This window comes from Siniperca chuatsi, linkage group LG2 (genome assembly GCF_020085105.1).
Source record: "Siniperca chuatsi isolate FFG_IHB_CAS linkage group LG2, ASM2008510v1, whole genome shotgun sequence".
Lineage (NCBI taxonomy): Eukaryota > Metazoa > Chordata > Actinopteri > Centrarchiformes > Sinipercidae > Siniperca > Siniperca chuatsi.
The window spans coordinates 12,264,790-12,289,046 of record NC_058043.1 but is presented as its reverse complement, the minus strand read 5'-3'; the positions used below and the strand labels follow the sequence as shown (position 1 = coordinate 12,289,046).

The 24,257-nt window shown below is 39.4% G+C and overlaps 1 protein-coding gene across 3 annotated transcripts in view; it reads right to left on the bottom strand.

The window, feature by feature from the left end:
- Nucleotides 1-23,144, bottom strand: part of ppp1r16b (protein phosphatase 1, regulatory subunit 16B) — a 98,881-nt gene extending 75,737 nt beyond the window's left edge. The window contains exon 1 of one of the 3 annotated variants that reach the window (XM_044176244.1): nt 22,950-23,144. The gene's annotated coding sequence lies outside the window, so the exon portion shown is untranslated. Of the gene's footprint in view, nt 1-4,891; nt 5,017-22,949 lie in introns of those variants that run through there. The other 2 variants (XM_044176216.1, XM_044176235.1) reach the window with 2 other exon arrangements.
- Between the last annotated feature and the right edge of the window lie 1,113 nt (nt 23,145-24,257).

Here is a 24,257-nt window from a genome sequence, read left to right as displayed (position 1 = left end):
AGGAAGAAGAAGAAGAGCATGTAATTCAGGCATGTAAATATATTCTGAAAGCATAGTTTGTTATCCCCAGAATAGCGTGATATTATTAATGAGGCCATAAATATTGTGATATTGTTTGTTCAGTCAGTATCACCTGTTGCTGACACACTGTTCCTACTAACTGACGCGCACCCATTCAAGTAATGACATGAAACGGACCCTTCAGTTCATCTTAACGCACCGTCAGTGCTAAAACAGGAAACGCACCATGCTGGTTAATAAGAATACTGCTTGGATGATGTGCAAAATAAAGATAAAAGGTAAAATAAAAGTAAAGTGTCTTAGACATTTTCAACAAACTGAACCCCTAATTGGTTTGCTCATACTACACTTTACAATTTTACTATGAATTTGCTTAGTTGTAAAGTTTTTATTGCCTTATTTTATCAGTGATATTAAGGCTCGCTCAGCTGAACTGTAGCCAAAAAGTCAGCCGCCCTTCTCTGGTTTATAGGAGCTGGCTTAAGTGAAGGAACTGATGAAATAATAAATGCTCCACAGAATCAAAACACACACAGACGTACACACGTACACACAGCAGTGACCACACACACACACAACTGGAACACTGCTGTTACAAAATAACATGGTCATGATAAATAAGTTTTACGGATTAGCTGACAGGCGTCCATTAAAATAGTAAACGGACCTCAAACAAGGAGCTGGTAAAAGTATGTAATAAAAGCAACTATTGACAAAAACAGATCCACACTAACAACTTCTGCATTAATCAGCAATTGATAGCCATAATCATTTTATGTATCATGTAAAGCAATTTGAATTGCCGTGTTGTTTAAAGGTGCTATACAGATAAACTTGCCTAGCTTTGCCCAGCTGGATTCACATAACAGTTTACACATACAGCAATCGCAGATAACGAGCAAAGGTGTAATTTCCACTGGGAATAATGAGGACATGCCCCCTCTCTTTTGTCCCCCACTTTTACAATTTCAGTTTTCTTTACTCACTTAAAACCAGGCTGTAAACATGTTTATTTCTGCTGTGAAGTTGGGCATTTTAACATGGGGGCTTCTGGCGACTCGCTTTTGGAGCCAGACTCAAGTGGACATTCGAGGAACTGTTTTTGGCACTTCCGTGTTGACTTAATTTTTCAGCCCAGGAGGCTGCCGCTTGGTTGGACGGTGCTAAAAACTAGTTCTTTGGTATGCAAATAGTGTGGTAATAATTAGTCTATTATTCGATCAAAAGAAAATGAACTGTTTTGTTAATCCATTAATTGTTTAAGTCGTTATTCAAGCAAAAATGACAAACATTTGATGATTTGAGCTTTTCAAATGTGAGAATTAACAGCTTTTTTTGGTCTTACAATATAGTAAATTGAATATTTTGGGGTTTTGGGCTGTTGGTCTGTCAAAATAAGATGTTTCATGACATCACCTTGTGCTCTAGGGTGTTGTGGTGGGCACATTTTCACCTTTTTATAGACCAAATAATGAATCCAAAAAATAAATCGGCCGATGAATCAATACTGAAATAATCGTTCGTTGCTGTGTATATTATCGGTCTCTATGAATAGTCTTAATGAAATCGTCTCTGACAGTTGAGACAAATCATGAAATTTAAGAGGACAGCCCTCATGATAATATGTAGTCTTGTTTATATAACATTAACAACAGGTGAGCAAGAAAATGACTTTAGCACAGCCTTTGGCATTTTTTAAATAGCTCAAGATAGAAGAGAATAAATTTGTAGTCCCGAGGGGAGGTTGTCTTGCACATTTTCAGCAGTGCATGAAAAACAGACAATGCAAACACACTGAGTACTTGATGTGATGTACTAGCAGGAGTCAAAGACAAACTGTTTGAAGATAGTAAAACACGGGGAGCTGTGGGCAACTGTAAGCCCTTTGGTGATATCACAGCCGGTCCCCGGGGCCAAGGCAGCAAATCACAGATTGACCTCAATCAGCTCCCAGGCTGCAGATAAGAATGTTACACTGCACTCACACTTTGTATTTCACATTTTTATGTAAAAGGCACAGCGTAACTTTTACACCAATTATTTGAAAAAGCAGGTCAGACAATGCACATCAAGCAGCTGCTGCTATCAGTAAACAAGTAAAACGTAAACCACCAACACGGAGTAACAATTATTCTTCCAGTTTTTTCAGGTTGTTGTTTTCATAAATTGCCAGTTACCTACATATCACAAAACCTCTGCTAAGTGGTGGTTACAATATCACAAAAATGCAAACCACGCTACTCAGACTCCTTAATAAAATGTAAGTGGTCTGGACTTTAGAAAATACTCTTTGCCTAAAACAACAACAGACAGCATCTTCCTGAGGCAGACTTTCCATTTACCGTTCAGCCTCAAACCATAATTGACTTTCTTGTAAAAACTTTATCTGCTGTTTACCTGCTAGACCAGAACATTAATAAAAAGGAATATTATGAAAGGCAGAGACTTTAAAAAACATAATATGCTATAAAAACAGCCCACATTGTCCAAGGAAAATATCTTAACAATGAATTGTTACAAGCTTGGAGCCATTTACTGTATCTTACTGGGACACCTACATGGAGAAGTTGGAGAAAAAAAAAAGAAAAGGCTAGTTTGAACGTGTTCAAGTCGGGAAATGAATGCTTCCAATGAAGGCCTAAAAATGATAGCATCACAAAAGTGTGTGTGTGTGTCGAGCAGTGCTGACATCAGCTTTAATTCACTAATATCTCCACAAACCAGCTGGATTGAGGTAATTCTTGACCTTCCATCATCCTTATGAAGGTGATTTAGCACAGAGGGCAATAGACGCGCAGTATAGACAATGGCAACACAGTATGGTGCACAATACACCACAGGCAGCATTTCATCTAAACCTCTTATTAATATTAACTGTCCTGCTAGAATATTGAGCCTTTTTACTTCTACTTTTTCCTGCATTTCCCACCTGCACATCAACCTAAATGTACATGTTTGTCAGCAGTTTGTCATTCAATTTGTAAACCAAATATTTCCTACTGCCGCTGCTTTACATTAATAGCATTAATGGGTTAACTAGCGAAACCCAGGGTGGCTTTTATTGTGAAACAGTCACAGGAAACACAATGTGTTTGTCACAGCAATCATTTGTTATAAACAAGAAAATTGGTAATTTTTTGCTTTTTTTTAGTCAGCGGATCATTTTTTATTTTTGCAAGGGAGTGACGGAGCAAGAAGCAGCAGCTGTTAGATGAAGAGCTGCAAGTGACAGGCTGCACACCTCCATCTCCTTTCACTGTGCCCTGCTGTTGTGTGGAAAACTACTCCACTGTGCAAAGCATGAAATCAGATCGCAGTTCAGGCTGGAGCCAACTGCATGTTTTATCTCTAATTAAAAAGGCTGCACTCTCTCTAATTTTAAGAAAACCCATCCACCATCCAAATACACCCAGATGATTTCTGTGAGAACGGTTCATGAAGCGTTGAACAAGTCAATAGAAAGTGAATTCCCCCCTGCATGAAGGCAATGCAAGGTCTTCTCTGTTCATTTTTTAGAATTTTAAACTGCATTTGAATCTATTTCAATTTTCAAGCACAAGTCAGTCACATGTGTTTAATGTTTTTGTCTGAGTGCCAACAGGATCAGTGTCCTAATGCAGAGAGAGAGAGAGAATAAAGAGAGAATGAAGATTACAATTCAGCTTAAATGGATGCCGTCTGAAGATTTCTAACGCTAAACACAAGCACCTCTCTCTCTCTCTCTCACACACACAAAAGATTTTAATAATACCTCAAATGAAAACCATATCTTTTTAAAGACTTCCCATTCACTTACTTTCATCCCATTATGAATGTCCCCACTCCCCATAACCCATTACAGATATGCTTTTCATAACAACAATGGTAATTTTCCTTGGGGTACTGAACAGATCATCTTGACAACCAATTACTTCACCTGTTTAACTTCTGACTGTGACAAAGATGAGGACAAAGAGGTGCAAAGCCCTCTCAGCTATAATGGACAGTAGGAGCAAGTTGCCAAAATGAGAAGACCCCACCCACTGAGGCTGTGACCCCGTCAAATCAGCAACAAGAAGGAGAAGAAGAAGGCCGAGCACTGAACCACAAAGGGGTGAATGTGTTTGTGTTCTTGTGCTGCTGGTGAATCCTGCTGTACTTTCACAGTCTCCTCTCCTCCTCACAGTTCATCATCTGCTGTTATGAGGAGACACGCTAATACTGTTATCGGTCTCTGCCTGGCACGAGCAGATGCAAAGACAGGAATGTACTGAGGTAAAGACAAAGACATACAACCAAGCAGCAAGAGGCAAACACATCTCAGAAAATAGGACGTCTGCAGTAAAACAGAACAGAGCTGAAATGATTAGTCAAACAACAGAAAATTAATCAGCCACAATTTTGATTATCAGTTTAATCGTTTTTCAAGCAAAAATGCCAAAAAAATATCTGGTGGGTTTGCTACTTTCTCTTTGTTTTATATGATAGTTAATATTTTTGGACTGCTGGTCGGATAAAACATTTTACATTTCTTTAGTTGCAGCACTAAAAACAGACTTCAGTATGAAAAGACAGTGCTGAAACAACTGATTCATTAATAGATTAGTTGATTGAAAGAGTTAATTGATTGCAATTTTAAAAATAGATTTATTTATTTAGTTATTTATTTATCAAGCAAAAAGATGGAAAACATTTAAACATTTAAATAACAGTCAGTTGCAGCCCTGAAAAGAAATGGTCCCTGCACACTATGGCTGCAACTAATGATTATTTTCATTATTGAATAGTTTGTTTAATCGAATGTTTTGTTTTGTCCTGCTAACGGTGCAAAACCCTGAAGAAAGTCAGTTCACAATGATATAAAACAGAAAAGCAGAAAATACTCACTTACTGGCACCATAAAATGTTTTTTGGCTAGAAAAGTGACTCAAACGATTAATTGTTATTCCAATTAGTTGCCAACTTCATACATTTTCCATCGATTGACCGATTCATTGCTGCACCGTTTCAGCTCTACTGCATACACAACAGTAACAAGTAATACAAAACTGTCAGAATACACAAGAACTCGAAACACAAACACACACACACACACACTTTGCATCACCAGTAATGTCAGTAACAGTGCGTGACACTGAGCAGTGAGGAGGCGTGTGCTGTGTCAGGACGTTCCCCATCGAGACACAGTGATGGCAGTGTCACACACAATGGCCCAGTGTGTGTGACAGAGTGAGTGTGTGTGTGTGTGTGTGTGTGTGTGTGTGTGTGTGTGTGTGTGTATCTGCATTTTATCTGTGTGTGTGTATTCATGTAAGTTGTACAACCCCCTCTGTCATGAGAAAGCGTGTGTACACTGTGTATGCATGCCTGCTTGACATAAAACTGTGTCCCTCCACTCTGCCCCCTCCCATCACCATCCTGCCCCCCTAAATGCTGACTCATCATGGCCCCCTGAGTCCCTGAGACCCCGTGTTCCAGGCCATTGCTTACTGTATGTCTCCAGGTCCCGCTAATTCATTTAATCACCTACTAATACCGAAGGCGGGCCAAGCTGATTAAAAAGTCCACCGAAACCATTCAACCAGATAGTAGCAGCAGTTAGAGCTGTCGTACAAGTGAGGCACACCACCATTCACTGCACTTCACTTCCTGCAGAAACCTTGTTATCACTCAAAAGGTCCTTAATCAATGGTATGACTTGATTTCAGGGTCGTGAAGCATAGAAGACCATTTCATTGTTAATTACAGTAAAAAAAAAAAAAGGGAAATTATTACAGGATTTCTGATGTGATTTGAGTATTATGCAGCTGTGCAAAGCTTCTCATACAATCTATTCTAACTTTTTACACCACTTCTGTAAGAGTACAATGGGATTATTTTGTACTGACATTTGCAATGAAAGAGCACAAACCAATTTCATGTTTAAAATGAACAATATAGCCTCTTGGAATGAAATGAAATGACTTCTTCTCATTTCATGATTTAGCTGAACCAAGAAAGGCTTTTGCACAGTGAAGGCATGTTCTGATTTCACAATTGAGCCTAACCAAAGTGTTAAGGGCATCAAAGACAAATCCATAGCATCAGACTGTGCAGTAATTGTCAGCCCACTGTGTCTGTCACTGGTGCTGGTGAAGATGACAGCCTCAGCTGACATATTGGACTCGAAGACAAATCAATGCATAGCCCACTCTTTGCATACCAGAAAAGGCTCTACAAGGTGCGGAATTTATCACATAGGTGCTTAAAGTATGTAGCACACAGAAATATCTTAATGTTCAATGTGTTATACTCCTAAAGAGGGCTGATCAGGACTCCAGTGACTTTTACCTTGAACCAGAACTATATGATTAGTTGTTGTGTGCTGCCATTCAAGCTATGGATCTAAAATAACAAATACCTGTTTTTATTTAAAGGATGATTCTGGTTTATTACAACTTAACTCGTCATAGCTTTCTAGGTCTGGCCATCATTTCTATCAACTGTGACAACATTGTACTTACCAAAGTAATTACTGAGATCTAGAAACACAGCGACATTGCTAAGAGTCTGTCTAAAGGGGCCAGAAACTGGACTGCTCAGATGATCAGACAGGTTGTAAACAAGCCAACAGTTAAGACAGATTATCTAAAACCAGTGATTCCCAACCAGGGACAAACCCAAACATGACATGGGTGAAAGAGGGTGAAAAAGATGGCTAAAACAGCCAGCTATTCCAAACAGTAATAGTAGAAATGCAAACTTGAGACCAAAGCTACATGTAGACAATTCAAGAACCACAATTCAAAAAAGTTTAACCACTTTTATGTAATCAACAGTGTCGTCTGACAAGGCTGAGATACCTCAGGCAAGAAAAAGTTGGGAACCACTGATCTAAACTACTTTATTTGGGGGTTAAACTGAAAATGCGGGTGTGTGGAGGTGAGAAACTATGGTTTGGGTTTGAACTTCTCTTTCAAGGCCTCTTTTTCATTCTTTCTACAACTATTTCTGGCACGACAGCATGAATACCTTCCAGGAAAGACTGCAGAAAATGTGCACCGTTATCACCATTTTTTAAAATAAAGATTACAGCATCTCCTCTTCAATTGTGACCGTTCGTAACAGCTATAAACACTTTTGTCTTCCAAAATGGTCGAATGATACATTGTACAAACTAGTTCTGTTCAAACATAACCCCACTTCAATCATTGCTCCCTCTGCAGGAAAACTGCATAAGTAAGTAACCTGGGGGTTTGTTTAAAACTTGAATGATCAACTCACTGCTCGTTGCATGTTTCTTGTCCTGTTGGACTTGTGATGTCGCCGTGATCCCAGATCTAAACAATTAATTTGGTGAGTGCAATATAATCATCACCAATAGGAGCTAAGGCCAAAACTATGGGGAAAAAAAGACCAAAGCTGTAATAAACCTGAATCATCTTTTAATGATAGACAGTGACAGCGGCTCAGAACTTCAGTTTTACCCAAAAGTCCTCACTATCGTACACTAGCAATTATTTTGGGCCCTGAGCCAGTGTTGAGGAAACACTGCACACAAAAGGCTAACGACAGCACATGGCCATTAAAACAGGACGCAGTTGGTTTTGACTGCTACACTGAGATTTGACATCTGACCTTTCTGACAACTGCAGCCATTAGCCAAAACACGACCCCTGGCCATGTCAAACTAAAGCCACTGAAGTCAAACTGACACAAAGCAGGTCTGTTTGGAGAGCCGGGAAGGCGCACGCACACATACACTACATTACACCTTAAACACAGTGGTAGTCACTGTACACCCACCCTGCGTAGAGCTTGATGTACTGCTGCAGTTCCCCTCAGTCAATTATGCCTTTTGAATTATGTAATCAGATTTCAGAATTATAAATTTAAATGTCCTCTAATGTCTGTCATGTAAAAACATGAGTTACATAATGTCTTGCTATATATGTACCCTTTCCCCCTAATTATGTATTCTATATGTTGATCTTTTCATCAGGCATTTTGTTGCTTTGTTTTAACTAATCCCTTAGATGGTTTTCATTCATTTCTCCCACACGTTCTCTAGTTTAAAACCATGTTTTTCTTCAGTTCTGTCATGGATGTGGAAATAAACATATGAGAAAAGAGGATTTCATAAAAATGCCAACTCCATTATTTCATTATTTCACAACAGGGTACACATTTAGTTGAAATAAGATAACTCTTAGGAAATTTTGAGATTTCTTAGAGATTGTTAAAAAAAAAAAACATTCTTTATTAAGGTTTGTCTCTGATGGTGTGAACCAATTTGTCAGTGTTTTATGTTTATGTGTATTATGTTATGTCGCTACATGTTATGGACATCTGTCTCGGCTCCCTCAGTACCGACAGCAGCAGTTTGCCTTTTCACCAAAGACAAAATAAAAAGGAAACCTTCTTATTCAGAGGCAGAGGAGAGCAGAGGAGTGGAAAGAAAAAGCAGAGTAGCAGCTGCTGCTGTTTGTAAACAGATAAACAGAACAGGCTTCAGTGAGCCACACACACACACACACCTTTGGTCAAAGACTCAGATCTTTTTACTTTAAAGAAGACCTCTTAATGCATGTTTTGCTGGCCACTTGGTTATAGTGGCTGGAACACCACAAATGGCTGATACTTTGCTCTGGTGACTTTCTTGAAATTTATCTGAGGAATATCTGAAGGCACAAACACTTAATTACGAGTTATTTTATATCAACAGACCTACGTACCAAAATGTTTTTTTAATACCTTACTTTGAAACCACTCTCATGTCTGCATGGTGAATATGAAGCTACAGCCAGCAGCTGGCTAGCTTAGCTTAGCACAAAGACTGAAAACAGGGGGAAACAGCTAGCCTAGCTTTGGCCAAATGAAACTAAATCCATCTACCAGCACCTCTAAGCTCACTATTTAACATGGTATATCTTTGTTTGTTTAATCCGTACAAATAGCCTAAATAAATAAAATAGCCTAAAACTGTTAAACTTGATGGATCATTCTTGACCTTGGAAACAGTCTTAGCTCAAGGAGCTCAAGGTCTACTTACTCGCTTGTTTTTAAGCTTTTGACTGCGTCACGCGGTCCTCAAGAACTAGCGCAGTGCCTAATAAAATACAAGTCTAAAAAAGACTAAAATTGGCAAAATGATGTTTTAGGTCAGGAACTATCTGATCAAAGAATAAGTAAACAAGAATACGGACGTGGCCAGAAATTCAATGTCACCTTTTTACAGTTTTTGATACTCAATAGATTAGATTTTTAGATTAGATTCAACTTTATTGTCATTACATGTATAAGTACAAGGCAACGAAATGCAGTTTAGGTCTAACCAGAAGTGCAATAAGCAAGTGCAGGATATAAAGTGTGTGCATAAATGCAGGATAAAGCAGTATTATGAAAATATTTTACAAGTGGTACTATGGACATTATATACAGATGGACAGACAATAGTATTAAGGTTTGACACCCAGCGCTAAAAATTAGGATCATTAACTGGTGGACGAACCAATCAGAGAATCTGTGCTCAGACTTATAAAACAGGATGCTGTAAAAAAATAAATAAAAAATAATAATTTTTTTTTTAAATCTACAAATATAATGTAGAGGAATGGATGCAAAAACATGTTGTATCTTCTGCTAACAAATTTGTTAGATCTCTGTCCAGTGAGACAACGTCCTCCATCTATCTGGTCAATAATCCAGCTCTTCTCACTTTCTTTCTCTCTTTCTTTGACTATCACGCCTTCACTCCTCCATCCCTCTCTCCCTTGGCGTCCTCTAAGAGGACGTCTTTATTCTGTCTGGATTACTTGTCCTAGTTGGCGCTGGGCTGCTGGTGGGGAGAGAATTTATTTCCTCCAGTGGAGCCTTGATTTAAAGCACTTAGGTCAACTTGATTCTGGGTCACTGTCTCCCCTGTCGTAATGAACCAGGGCAGTGGTAGACAGCAGACTGCATATCGACAAAAGCAAGATGTTGGGGTGCCACAGGACGCCACAACTGGCCAGCTGCGTTCAGAACTCAGCAAAGAAGCATTAACACTTTCAGGAGGCTTTAGTTTGTGTCCAAAAGTAATTCAATATTCCACAGTGATAAACATGAAGCAATAAGCTCAACTCAATTCATAAGCACCCAAGTTACATTAGCTTATGTACACATTAGCTGTGTTCTTGATGCTTGTAAATACTAAGCCAGCAAATCTTGCAGTAACTCTATATTTCTCTGCCAGGACTGATCCTGCAGGGCCTACTGACCAACATGTAAGTGACCAACATATTAATCACTGCTACACAACACTGCTGGCCCTATAGTCATTATCCACATTAGAATTCCTGTTAACCTAATTCATGGTTGTACTTCTACCCGCCTGACACAGCCAGGTTAACACTGCACAAGGGCCAGCAGTCCAACCATTGTGCTGTGTTCAATCTAGTATTTAGCCAAGCTAGACGGAACCAGAACTCGCCTCAAATCACCTAAAAAGGAAAGGTGTGAGACATCGGGGTCCACGGAAAAATCCTGGAGGGAAGGAAAGATCCAACTAAGATGGTCGTTCCAATTTCAGAGCTTTTATTTCATTTAAGTACTTATGAAAGAGTGCAAGACATGTGTCGACTTCTTTAAAAAGACTGCAAGAACAAAGTCATACTGTTGTTCAGACACATTTTCTCAATTATTTTTCAAAATATTGTGTCATTTTCTCACATTTTGAGGGGAGTATACTATCTCCAAGTACATTCTCATTATTTGGCCAATTCCTAAAAAACTACTTTATTATTTAGAGGATCTGCTATGACTTGTTTGACGTCATTATATTTTCCCGCTTTGCTTGTTGCAGCATGTTTCTATTTAAAAAAAAAAAGTCAATCTAAAGTTTCTATTATCTTCATGCTTCATCTTGTTTTTGTCGTTTTGAGTGAGTGAAGGGAGCGCCACAGAAAAATAATGCTAAATATACTTCTTCCTGACAACTAAAAAAAGCCTGAACAAGCCAAGACATTTTGGCACTCCATTTTCATCAAGTCCCATAATGCCTCTCTGAATGTGTGACAGCCGTGTATAAAGGACACATGCAGGTGTCACCAATAATTACTTAGGCGGGAATCCAATACTGCACCTACACTGGCACAAAAACAACAGCAGAAATGATCTGACACTTTCACTTAACAGACCTTATGGTCACATGGCAGCTGAATCATTCAAAAAGGAGTTAAATGAGAGAATTAGAATCAAAATATGCAAAAATGTTTAATCAAAAACAAGAAATTTAAATGTGCAACAACATCTATATGGACAGACAAACTCGTACTAAAAAGCAACCTGCTGAGAGTCTCAAATATTGAGATACACTGAGATATGCTATCCATCTGCTACAATGTTCTTTGTGTGGTGTGAATAACAATGAAGCTGTACAATGTGAAAGAAGAAAAACAACAACAAAAACATTTTATATGCTCTCAGTAGTTTCGTGTGCATTCATAGAGGATTCAGAGGTTGAATTTCTTTTTCCAATTCTCACTTCAAACTGATTCATCTTCGTCTCACAATCGTCCATCTGCCCAAGATGGAAAAGTACAACAACACACATGAAAAGTACAACCAATCACATGACATGTTAACAAAGTGCAGTAACAGCAGACGTCCAAAACTGCAGCAGTTTTACAAACCAACCATTTAGCCTGCGAGTTTGTTTGTATAAAGCAAGTCTTTTAAATTTACAGCCTTTTCTTTGTTTAGTATAGATATAAAATATTAATTTGTTAACCTATTAATCATTTTACCATTAGAACTTCTATTTGTAGCAGAGACACAAAACTGTGTCAACTGATACATCCATACAAAAACATTTTCCATCCCTGCACAAGGCGACCACAGTGTCAGCAGCCGGTCAGAGCGAGGATGAAGCCTCAGATTACCCAGCAGACAGTGTGTAAACTGAAGGATTTAGAGCACTCTTACTGTACACCTCGTAAGCTTCTTGTTTATCTTTGCTCGTGTAGACTGAGGTTTCTTGTAGGGAAAGCCTGATCTGCTACAGAGGCTTTTTAAATAAATTCAACTAGTATTTTCAGGGGTGCTTGTATTTTATCACGCAGTGTACAAAAAAAAAGATATACTTGACATGAGGTCGGTCAGTTCTATAAACTGAATGGATTAAACCTTATCACAAAGTGGAGAAAACAAGAAACAAAACAGCTAGTAAAATGGGACTCTCGCACACCCAAGATGACCGAACAGATCATCATCCCTGTTACCACTTCTAGAGGCAATCCTGTCAAGTGTTGTGATGTGTTGGTGATTCTCAGCCTCTTTCCCACGTGCACTTAAATCTGTAAGTGTTTTATTTCCATGTTTGCTTCATGTGGAAACAGGAGCTGCATTATTGTTTTTAAGTAAGACGCTGTGGAAATGTAAAAGTTGCTCTGGTGAGCGCAAAGCAACGACATTCCCAGGCAAAGCATGCGAAAAGTGACTTTGCATGATTGTTTGATGTAGAACAAGCAACCCAATGACAAAAGATAAAAAAAAGGTATCTGGTGGAGTTTTCTTGTAAACAAGCAAAAGTTATGTTTACGTTCAATGTTTTTCATCAAAACACATTCAACACACACATTTAGGGCTGCAATGATTATTTTCATTGTTGATTGATCTACTGATTATTTACTTGATTAATTCGATGAAACATTTGATCTAGAAATGTCAGAAAATGGTGAAAAATGTCCATCACAATTTCCCAAAGCCCAACGTGACGTTTCCAAATGTCTTGTTTTTGGAAGGTCCAAAACCCAAAGATGTTCAGTTTACTATTAGAAGGCTCAGGAAACCAGAAAATATATACATATATATATTTGAGAAGCTGGAACCAGAGAATGGCTGGTGTTTTCTTCTTCATTGCTTTTGCAGGCGCGTTGCTGCGCTTCTTCGATCACCTCAATAGCATGAAACCAGCGGCAGGAATGTGACTCACTTCATGTGCTCACGCGTGTACATGATACAAACCAAATGAGGACCCACTCATAAAATATCACAGAGCTATTAGTGGTCAAAAACTTCACAGGGTACATTTAACGTCTCACGAGCCATATACCATCGCTGGCACGTCTTGCATAATCTGTTCAACACAGACGCGCCCTGTGACATGACACAAACTTTTTCCATGTGCAGTAGAAGACCTATGTCTGAGCTCCTAAACTATTGTGGACTTCTAATTTAACCAGAAATGTTGCAGGTTCCCTGTGTGTAAGCAGCTTAAGTCTTCTCATCTAGACTCAGTCATCTGTATTCCTGTCTTACAGTCCATTAGGCTAACTCTGAAGGAATATAATTCACCTCTTCTCACCAGCAGGCAATTTGCAGTGAAGATTCATGTCCTGCCATGTCCAAAAAACACTTTAATTATTCTTCTGTAGTCTGTAGTCTCCATTTGCTTGTCATCTTTGCTATTGGGTGACGGCTCCTTTTATTCCTTGAGATGCTTTTGTATAAATGAACAGCTTTTATTTCACCTGCCCACCATGAGCCTATTGCTTCCTGTTATATCAGTAGAACAGCGTGCAGGTGCTGTAAACCAGCTTTTAAAAAGAGATCCAAAGTCTCCGGTCAGGGTTCCCAACCTGTCCAAAGAAGACACCACACTGATCCCCTTACTTTGAATTGGATGAATGTCTGAACTGATTGTTTTCTGCAGCTTCTCTTGTGTACATGGCTTTACAAAAGGCCTCAACCTCAATGCAGGAGCAACAGCAGCAGCCCACGTGTAGGGCCTGCTGTCCTGTCCCGATTCTGGGTGGGGTTATTCGTCCATCTGCTCCATACTGACATGAGTGATTCATGTTTATTTTAGACCAATCTGTCTGTTTATTTATAAAAGGGTTTGACCACAGCACGCCCTGGCCTCCAGGTTCTAACTACCCCCCTGCTGCAGTCATCCGGTTCACTCTATCTCCAATTTGGGAATATCCTGTTTTTAGGTTTTTTTTTCTTTTCTGAATTGATCCTCCTACTCTTTTTCCCTCTTTAGTCTTCTCTCTCGCTCTCCCTGTCTGGAGCTCTGTCCCACTGTTGAGTCATTTTGCTGCCTAATGATGGTTTGAGTCCCCGGCTAAGACCCAGCCGAGTAAACAAGGCTTAGAATCAGCCAGCCTGCAGTAAGTGTCACTTCTAATCCACTACTAAACCAAGATGGGTGCACAGTGAGCCTGCACTGTCCAAGTAACTGCAGCCATGGGCAGAGTAAGAAGTATACAGGCCGATTTCACATTTTACCACACTACAAAACAAAGATCTGTCTGGATTTGTTAGTGTCAGAAAAGCCAAGGCCGACAAAAGAGATGAGAGTACTGTTGATCTCCACAATCTGTTCTTCCTGCTGGACAGTTTGGTGATTCTCAGTGAGCTTAAGATGAGTTATATGTCACTATTACTTTCAGGTTCATGAATTTCTGATCTAATGCAGTTATAACTTAAGGTGCTTCCACATTGCCAGTTTAGTTTGAATCTGGGACAGTTTGCCTAAAATATGAACACTTTTTTCAAATCTCATGCAGGGACAAAGAAACTGTACATCTGAACGCGGTCAGAGATCAGTTCCTGTTAAATTGTGGTATGGTTAGTGTGAAAGCAGAACGCAATCCGTCCTCCGAGTGGAAAGAATCCCTGTGCATATGCCATGGTAACATTAATAGTTATAGCACTGTTTGAAAGAAAATGCTTCACTGAGCATAGAATAACATGCAAGCCCATCTTGATGCCACCCAAATTTATCTTCCAAGTAGGGTAGTGGTCTTTTTTTACTTCTTTGTGCTTCCTTTGGTCATACTCACATCACTCCACTAACCCATACACATATACAATTTTCCATGCATATGTCCAAACAGGCATTGACAATATTTTCTGGCAATGGTGGTAAACATCTGCACTTTGATGAGAAAAGAAAAATGCAAACGTACCACAGACTGGAACAACAGTGAAAAAGTAGACAAGCAGGATTAGAGGGAGGTGGGACAATCGTAACTCAAATTTAGATTCAAACAAACCTAGTTTGAAGACAGCATCATTTTTTGTGACATTTCCAAATTAGCTCCATCTCCATTGTCTTTTGGTGTGTTCTGCGTCTTTGAAGTATTAATGGAAACAATATAAAAAGGTCAAATAAAAATTATTGGTTCTCAATCGATATTCAAATTTGGATTTGCATCAATACACAGTCACAGATAACCATGGGATAAATATGCCAGATTTTTTTCATTTAAGTTATTGCAGTAGTTCTTGATAAAATGGCGGAAAATGCTCAACAAAACTTGATTTCGCAATGTTAAGAAACATTTTCACTGTTTCAACCAAACACTTGTTCCTTTATAATACATTTCTTTAAAAGCTGTTAACATGATTTTTAAGAAATCCTGCTGACAAACATACAGGACTGAAAAATAAAACTTCCTTTGTTGAGGTAATTAGATAGCTGGACTGAAACCCAGCAGGGACTTTGAACCACAGCAGTAGAAAACTGACCAGGTCATTGTATCAGTGCTTCTGCAATAGAAGGCTGCAAACTGCTACCATATCTGTGCCAGATCTGAGCTACCTCTACTATGGAAGCAAAGAAGCAAATAAGGGTCTTTAATATTTTAAGCTTGTGAAATTCTTACGTTCACAAATAATTTCACAGCCTGCAGTTGTATATCACCTTTTGTGTGCACGTGAAAAAAATTGCATGCACGTATCTGAATGTGTAATAATGTTTTGCAGCTGGAGAAATATTTAGTGCATGTGTGAAAAACAAAATATTTCTAAAGCTACAAAAGTTTTTACACATGTGCAAATTATATCTATGTGCACAAACCTTTTTCACACGCACTAAATATTTCTACAGCTGCAAAACTTTATTACACATTCATAAACTTGAATTTGTGAGAATTTTTATTTTATTTAAATTTTTTTTTACAGATTTACACATTCAGATATGTGCATGCAATTTTTTTCACGTATATACACAACTGCAGGCTGTGAAATTATTTATGAACATAATAATGTCACAAGCTCGACCCTTATTTGCTTCCATACTCTTCCTTCTTTAAATTAATGCTGCAACTGGTGCTGATCAGTTAAGACACATGCGGGGGATCACCAGCATCATGTCTAGACACTAATACACTTACAACATTTGGTCTCTTTTGAGGATTCCTAAAAGTAAGCTTTCAGACAAACTTATGCTTGCGCATCAGTATTTAAACAGATACAGCTGTTAACAACTTTGAAGGAATCCTGCACTTCAAATCAGAGATGAAGAGCATCAGTTCTCACTAGTTTATAAAACCTTAATGGGAAAAACATTAGTGGTTAACAGAGCACGGTATGTGTGTGAGCAGGAATGTGTGTGTCTGTGTTAAGGGTTTTCAAGCACAGTGAGCCATATTCAAAAAACATGCACAAGGCCTATAGAGAAGGAACGACACCAAGGGCACAAACCACAAAATATTGACACACTCACAAACACACACACACACACACACACACACCTCAACTGCAGCCTTGGCACGACCAAGCACAACCAAGCAACCGAGTGTGTGGACCAATGGGTGTAGAGCGCAGAGAGAGACAGAAGACAGAGCAAACCAGACATTAAAGGCCCCATCTCAAAACAGCATAGGGAGAATTCATAAAAACAGCCTTCAAAAAGCATACACACACACACTGAGGGACTATTTCAACAACACTTTCGGTGTTGGCTGGATTTTGCCTTTGAAGTTCAACAGCTGTGTTCATCTAATCTAAGAGGCATTTTGCTCATCAGGAGAGCAGAATAAAAGCATGACTCTTTAAAGATGGTGAGTATTTTTAGAGGCCTCATATACAGAATCTATTTTCTATAGACTGAATAGGTGGAAAGCAATGCTTTAGATGCACTAGAGGAGAAATCATTTTTTGCTTTCTATACATTATGAAGATAACTTCAATAGGACACTGGAAATGTAAGAATTTCGTGTACATATGAGTAAGCATGTGCTGAATTGAAACTAGACCAGAGTGGCTTGCTTGTGCTTTCCACAACAATGTGAGGAAAAAACCTTTACAATGCTCCCCCTCGGTCAAACGCCTTCCTGAACAAGGAGTGTAGACCACAAACTCTATGAGCTCACTTCCTGTTCACAACACTTCACTGACTCCTATTGGTGGGTCTGTTTCTAAAGACACAATCTGCATGAGATGTTTGGGCTTTAATACAGAAACATGCAATGAGCTACGAATACAGCACAGGGTCAGAAAAGATGTAGAAATGCAGATTTATAGTGTGTATAAATCTTGTATAAATCTGCATAATGGCTCATGCTCTGTATTTTTCCCCAGAAGAATGCACACTGATAATATCAGAATATGAAGAGTTTAAAGGAACGTTATCAGCCAAATCTAACACCGTAGCGGCCAACAAAGCCACAGAGGCTTGCTGGCAGCGCAATGTCGACAGTAAATTTATAAGTAACCTTACAGTGTTCTTGTTGTATATGCTCTATTTTGTCTTACGGACTCTTCTTTTATTTGTAATATGATTGAGATGTAAGGTACTTTGGCGTATTAGGGCCATTAGGTTTTAAAAATTATTCTCTCTCTATGAATCATAAATTTACAAGAGAAACAAACTGAAAAATATTGTTTTTTTGGAACCACATCGCTGCACTTTGCAAGGCTGGGGCAACCTCATCACACCACAGACGCCGCCGTTTGCCGTGTATTTTGCCTGCAGTGGATGACCTAATCAAATTATAATTTGCAATTGGATTTGGCAATAAGATAATACTCAATACTCATGATTTTAGTCCACAATCACCATATTATCATAAGCATTGGGAAATTATATAATTGGGCCTATTCAGAAGAAAACAACATATTGATTTTTTTTTTTTCTGGGATTATTACCCCCCCTCTTCTGGCTGTGTATTTTTTGGACACGTAAAATAGTCTATCTAAATATGTGAAAACAATTAGGATAATTCAATTATACACGTAGGCTACATCTCAGAAACTGACCCATTAATCAAGGGTATCATCGAGTTAACCACGAGGATATCCTGCTCGGAGCAGTTTAGAGATGCAGCGTAAATTGCCATGACTGCATACCTCAGGTAAAACTTATCCACCTTTCGTAGTACGGGTTAATCGGGACGTTACACTCAACATCACAAAGTTACTCCTGAAGTTACCTGGATAAGCCAGTTACCTCACTTCATAGTATAGACCTCAGGTTGCTCCAAAATGTAAACTTTAAATAAACTAAGAAAAACAGCCTTGTTTTAAGCTTATTGACGTTGCATTTTGGGGGTTTTCGAGGATTGTATGAGTCTACGTGCCCAGTCACACCAAAAAGTGGCATACGTGTATCCTCGCAAAATACATAGTGCAGGAAACTGGAGATGTAGTGACAACTTACAGGTTATGCAGTGGCTACCATTGGTAACAGGGGTGGATAAAACTGAATATTGTGTAGGCCTATATTTTTTGTTTTTTTCCCATAACATATGTCTGTACAGAAAGTGCAAATACGTGCATGTGTTGGAGAACTAAGTCCTTCATACCTTATTTATCATGTTAATGGCATTTGGAATTAGTGAGGAGTCGCTTTTGGAGTTCGCAATTGGTCAGCAGTACAAATTTGCATATTCAAATCCACCAAAGTTGAACTCTATGCAAGAGCACCACACAAATTTACTTCACTTCTAGGAGCAAATCCACTAATCACAGCAGTTCCACTAACTTTAAATTCTCTACATTTCAGATAAATTATAGATACTGGTTTGACTGAGGAGCCCTGAGAATTATGAGGACTGTCTGAAGTCATAAAGGAGTCTGTAATCCTTCAATTTATATGAAGCCTTAAAAAAATAAAAATAAAAATAAAAACAAATCACCAAAATTTGGAGATACATGGTTTTAGCTGGATAGTGACCATTTGCAAATTAAGAGCCACACAAAACATACAAATGGACACTAGGGGTGGGCAATATGGCCAAAATCTTCTATCACGGTATATGTAATTTTACACCACGGTAAATGAAATGGTTTAAAATAACCATACCGTACTTTATCACATTTTAGTATTTTCTTCTTTTATTTGGAACTTCCATACAAACATAAACAAGTCCTCCTGCTCTGTATTTACAATTTCACTCTCCTCCTCCATGTTTTCTTGTCACTCTCTCCTTCTGCAGCAGTTGGCAAACCAGCTAACTACTGCTACTATTGTCGCTTTCACGTGGTAAGCAGTTCTGCTGCCCAAATCACGTTACCTTACGAGGCAGCTGGATTCGCAAGATCATGCTAGAAGCCGGCCCTGATTTGCTACATAGCCTGCCCCGAATATATAGCAGAGACACTAAGGGATAGCTCCCGCAGTGGAAACAGTATTGCTAAATATCGCCCAACCCTAATGCGCACACACACACACACACACACACACACACACACCCCTGATCGATTGGGAGGACATGATGCTAAAGGTCTTCTCTACAAAACTATGATGTTCGTGGTTTTATCCTCTCAGTGAGTGGTCACACGAGGGGTTCAAATATCCCAGCATCCATCAGCAGGGGATCCACCATTATGTCCACTGATCACTTTAGTATTTACACAGCCAAAAAAAAAAAACACCACTTCAGGGACAACATGCCCTCTGGATTTAATTCGGTATCATTTTGTCTTGCACTAGAACCAGATACAAGGACTGTTGTGTACCACTGCCACATATCACAACTTTGTCAGTAACTTCTGTGACTTTTTTGGGAAAATGTGTGTATGTGTGTGTGTGAAGCCAAATTTACCTGACCAACTAACACCCAAGTATTAACTCTCAAGCACAAACCTACATATTTAAAGCAACATCCAGGGAAGAACAAACTCAAGAAGTGTGTATTTGTAAGAAACTTGATTATAAAATGGTCAAGAAATGGGGCAGTGGACTTTAAGGGCCTGTATGTAGCCTTGATAGCTCCCCTGAGATTTGCCTGTCTCAGTATTAAGACCACAGATTAGCAGGCAGTGCCCGGTTGCTAGCTGTAATCAGAACGCTGATCTAGTATAATCGCTTTTTGATAGTAAGCAAGTGCACTGGTTTCAGGTGCGGCTCAGAGAATACATCTTAAGCAGCAGGAGGTCAAGGAACAGATTTTCAATTCAACACGAGAAACTGACTACCCGTGAGAACCGGAAAAAGGAAACTGTATTATTTTAAAGCAAAAATATCATTAAACAACTTATGTGGTGGTTGTGTGTCTGTGTTGACTTGCTTTGATGTCAGTCACAGACGGCGCCCAGCTCCACTCCAAGTCGTATTTAAGGATAAAGTGAACACGGTCTTTCAGTGTGCCTCCTGGGCCGCTTCTGTTTCAATATTTTATGAGCCACAGCCAAATCACCGTGTCGGAATAATTAAACATCAGTTAGGGTACACAACTACAGAGAATATATTCTGGAGGCAGCTCATCAGTGAAGAGGGAGTAGTGGGGCTCCTCAGAGATCAGAGACAGCTCACTCAGGCACTCAGAGGAATCTAATTTTGCCATTACACTGTATACAGGTTACTGATTTATTGTCTTTACATTATAATAATGTTCTGCAATGTATGAAAAAACATCAGTTACATAATTTCACCAGATATGGATCTATTTGAAAATCACGTGTAATTCTTCCAATGATTAGGTGGACAATGTGCCTTTATGTTACCTTTTAATTAAAAAGTAACATAGATGATAGCTGGCTACATAAGCTGATCAGGTTGATGTCAAGAAAGACAAACAGCAGAAGAAGAATTAGTGTGCAGACTTCTAACCCAAACTCTTCGTGATTGTCAGGTTGTTACCCGTGTTCTTGCTCTCTGAAAGAGGTCAGTTGCCTCCTTGCCAAAGCAGTCATTACTGAAATTTCCCCGCTCTGCACCCCATCAATGAGCACAACTGTTACTGCTGATCATGCGTAGAGAGCCACGGCGCCCTCATAGCTTTTAGTGGTTAAGATGCCAACCATGAACAGTAACGCTCCCGGTTTGAGTCCGGCCAACCTTTGTTGCATCTCTCTCTCCCTTGTTTCATATCATCTCTCTACTGTCTGCAATAAAAAGCATAAAAATACTTTTAAAAATGTGTAGAGATCCTGAGAGTTTAGGCTGAAGTGACTGATGGGGACTAGTTTGCTTTTACGTGACTTCTTTGCAGTGTCAGAATTTCACTTGTGACCATCACATGTCAAAGCTGAAACAAAGCTACACACATATAGTTGAGCCTTGTTGATTACACAAGGTTTATGTAATCAAACATTACAGTCTGGATGCACGTTTGTGTTGCAGACCTGCAGGTCATTTTCAGGTACTTGCATGTTTGTGTGCACAGATACACTTCGTCTTTTGTATATGTGCACATCTGCATGTTCAGTAAGTGTGTACGCATGACGGCAGACTGTACTGTCTCTCTCTAACAGCCCATTTCTAACATGAGCTGACAGCCACGGCAGATGCTGAGAGGAACAGCAGGAGAAAGTGCTCAGGACGTCTCCACACATCAAACATTTAAAGGGCAACGCAGCCAGGCAGGGAAACTACCTACCTTAACAAAGTATACATGTGGAACAAAGTGTGACTCAAAAAGCAGATGTTTTCAGTCTTCTGTGTGTGTGTGTGTGTGTGTGTGTGTGTGTGTGTGTGTGTGAAGATGAGACAGAGGCAGTGACAACGAGAGCCTGTAAATGGTACCGTTCTGATGTCATCATGGTACTAAGGATCTCATAGATGTTTAATGTGACCTAGTCTGTATTGTAGTGCTGATGGGACGTCTCAGTCATTTATCGAGACTGTTGGACTGTAAATAATCGTTAGCTTCAGTCTTCTTACTGTTTGAGAGATAAGATTCAAGTATAATATTCATTGTAAAACAGGAACTATAAGTCAATCGACATAAATTTTGGTAATCAGTCTTTACTCTCAGTTTTCTTTTAACCAAATATTCTCTGGTTCAAGCTTCTCAAATGTGTGGATTGTGTGATGTTTTTATATCATTTTGTAAATTGAATATCTTCACTGTCATCCGTTAGTTGATTGACAGTCATTAATCAATCAGAAATGTCAAACATATGCTGGCTTTAGCCTCTCATGTGTTACGATTTGCTGCTTCTCCCTGTTCTCTATCATTGTAAACTGAACATGTTTGAGATTCCAACTGTTGGTTGGACAAAACAAGCAAATGTTCACTATTTTCTGATATTTTATAGACCAAATGATTAAGGGGTTAATCAAACATTTAATGAATCGATAATGAAAATAAACGTCAGCAGCCCTAACTCTCCAGAAGATTCATGCAAAACCTATACTAACTAAAAACTGTCAAACATGCTGTAGGCTACATGGGGAAGGGCAAAAATTGAAGGTGTGCACATATTTTCCATTAAAAAGTTTAGAATAACACACTGAACCTGCGTTTGTAAAACCTTTAACATGTCCAGCCATGGTGAGCTCTCCTCGCGTCTGCAGAGTGACTTATAAAGTAACAACAAAGTAAATCTCTGCAGCCTTCAAAAGGTTTCAAACTGTGTCCAAGTGGCCAAAGTAACCGCTGCAGAAATGCAGTAGCGGTTGTAGGAAAAAGCCATGTGTAACAATACAGCGGTGTAATGGCAACATCCCGGGGAGGATGTTGAAGCCGCTCTGCTAATCTCAAACCGTGTCGCTGAATTTACAGGCGCCAGCAGCGGAAACGACGGTTTTCGCCGGTTTAATTACAGGTTATTAAGGCGTTCAGTGACCCTGGAAAGGCGGTAAAGTGAGCTAGCTAAACTGCTCCAAGAAGAGCAGGAGTCGGACATGTCTTTCCTCCTCCTGCCGCTTTTTCCTCCACTGAGAAAAATCCCCTTCTTCTCCCTCGTTTAGTTAAAACCAGTCAGCGGCTCAACCCAACAAACTGGCAACATGTCTAAATTTCTGCACTCACCAGTCCGGGTCGAGATGTTCACATGGAGGGGAGAGAAAAGCGGAGAACCGGTAGTGATATCCTGGAGGTTTAAACTTGTCCCGTTAGTAAAGGCACAACAGGGCTGGTGAGAAAAGCTTAGTGTGTTTGTGTGTGTGCGTGTGACTGTGTAAATGTGTGAGTGTCTGCAGAGTCCCTCTCTCTCTTCTCTACACCAAGTCACTCTTTGAGGGCGGGGCTGAGAGGGAGGAGGAGACTGAAGCACACAGTGCATAGCAGGGGTGCACAAAGTGGGCCCCCCCGAGACCTCCAGGGGCCCCTACCCACCACCTCAGCAAAGATAAGTTTTATTTTTATTGGATGGAATAAAAACATTTTATGAGATTTCTTTGCAAGACTGAAAGTGCGTTGCCAACCACCTTTTATGAGCATTTTCAATTTGTGCATTAAAAAACCTGAGAGGAAACGTAGAAAAAAAACCTCTTAATACGCTTAGCAGAGGTGGAAAAGTTGGTATACTGATAAAAGCAAAATGCGAGAAAGTGCAATGGAAACAGATGCATGTGACTTAAACATCCACTGAAGCTTCTGCTCCACTGAAGACACAAAACATGGTTGCTTCTTGTTTATTGTCTATATCTTTATGTTTCTATGTTGTACTGGCTGTGAAAACAAATTCCCCTCTGGGACAATAAAACCTAAATCAGGCGAAAACATCCAATCTGTGTAGAACGATGAGGAGACTGTAACATTCCTCAAATTAATACATGAAACAAACAGAAATACCATATTTCCATCACGTTTTCAACATTGTTTTCATTGTTTACGGTTTGACAGGCGCTCTCTTCTTCTGCAGTGGTTTAATGTCACCTGACAAATTAGCTGTTTATCTTCATGAACCAACACCTAGTATTCGCATTATGGTAGTGGATGGAAACACACATTAATTCACATTGTCTTTTGCAGATTTTCTAGAAACTTGATTAAAATTTGCGCTACATTTGGATGGAAACCTGGCTTAAGATGAGAAGATTAATACCACTCTCATCTCTGTGCATTAGGTATGGAGCTATAGGCAGCGGGCTATTAGCTTAGCTTGGCATAAAGACTGGAAGCAGGGATAACAGCTAGCCTGGCTAGTTCAAAAATACACCTACCAGCACCTCTAAATCTCACTAAATGTCGTTGTATCTTGTTTTTTAATCTGTAAAAATTACTGTTTGTGGTTTTAGAGGGAGTTACGTAGAGTAACTAGCCTATTTGTTGTCGCCTCCACTGGTTTCCTGGCAACCACACGTGACACCAAGACTCTGGGAAGTCGCTGCTCCC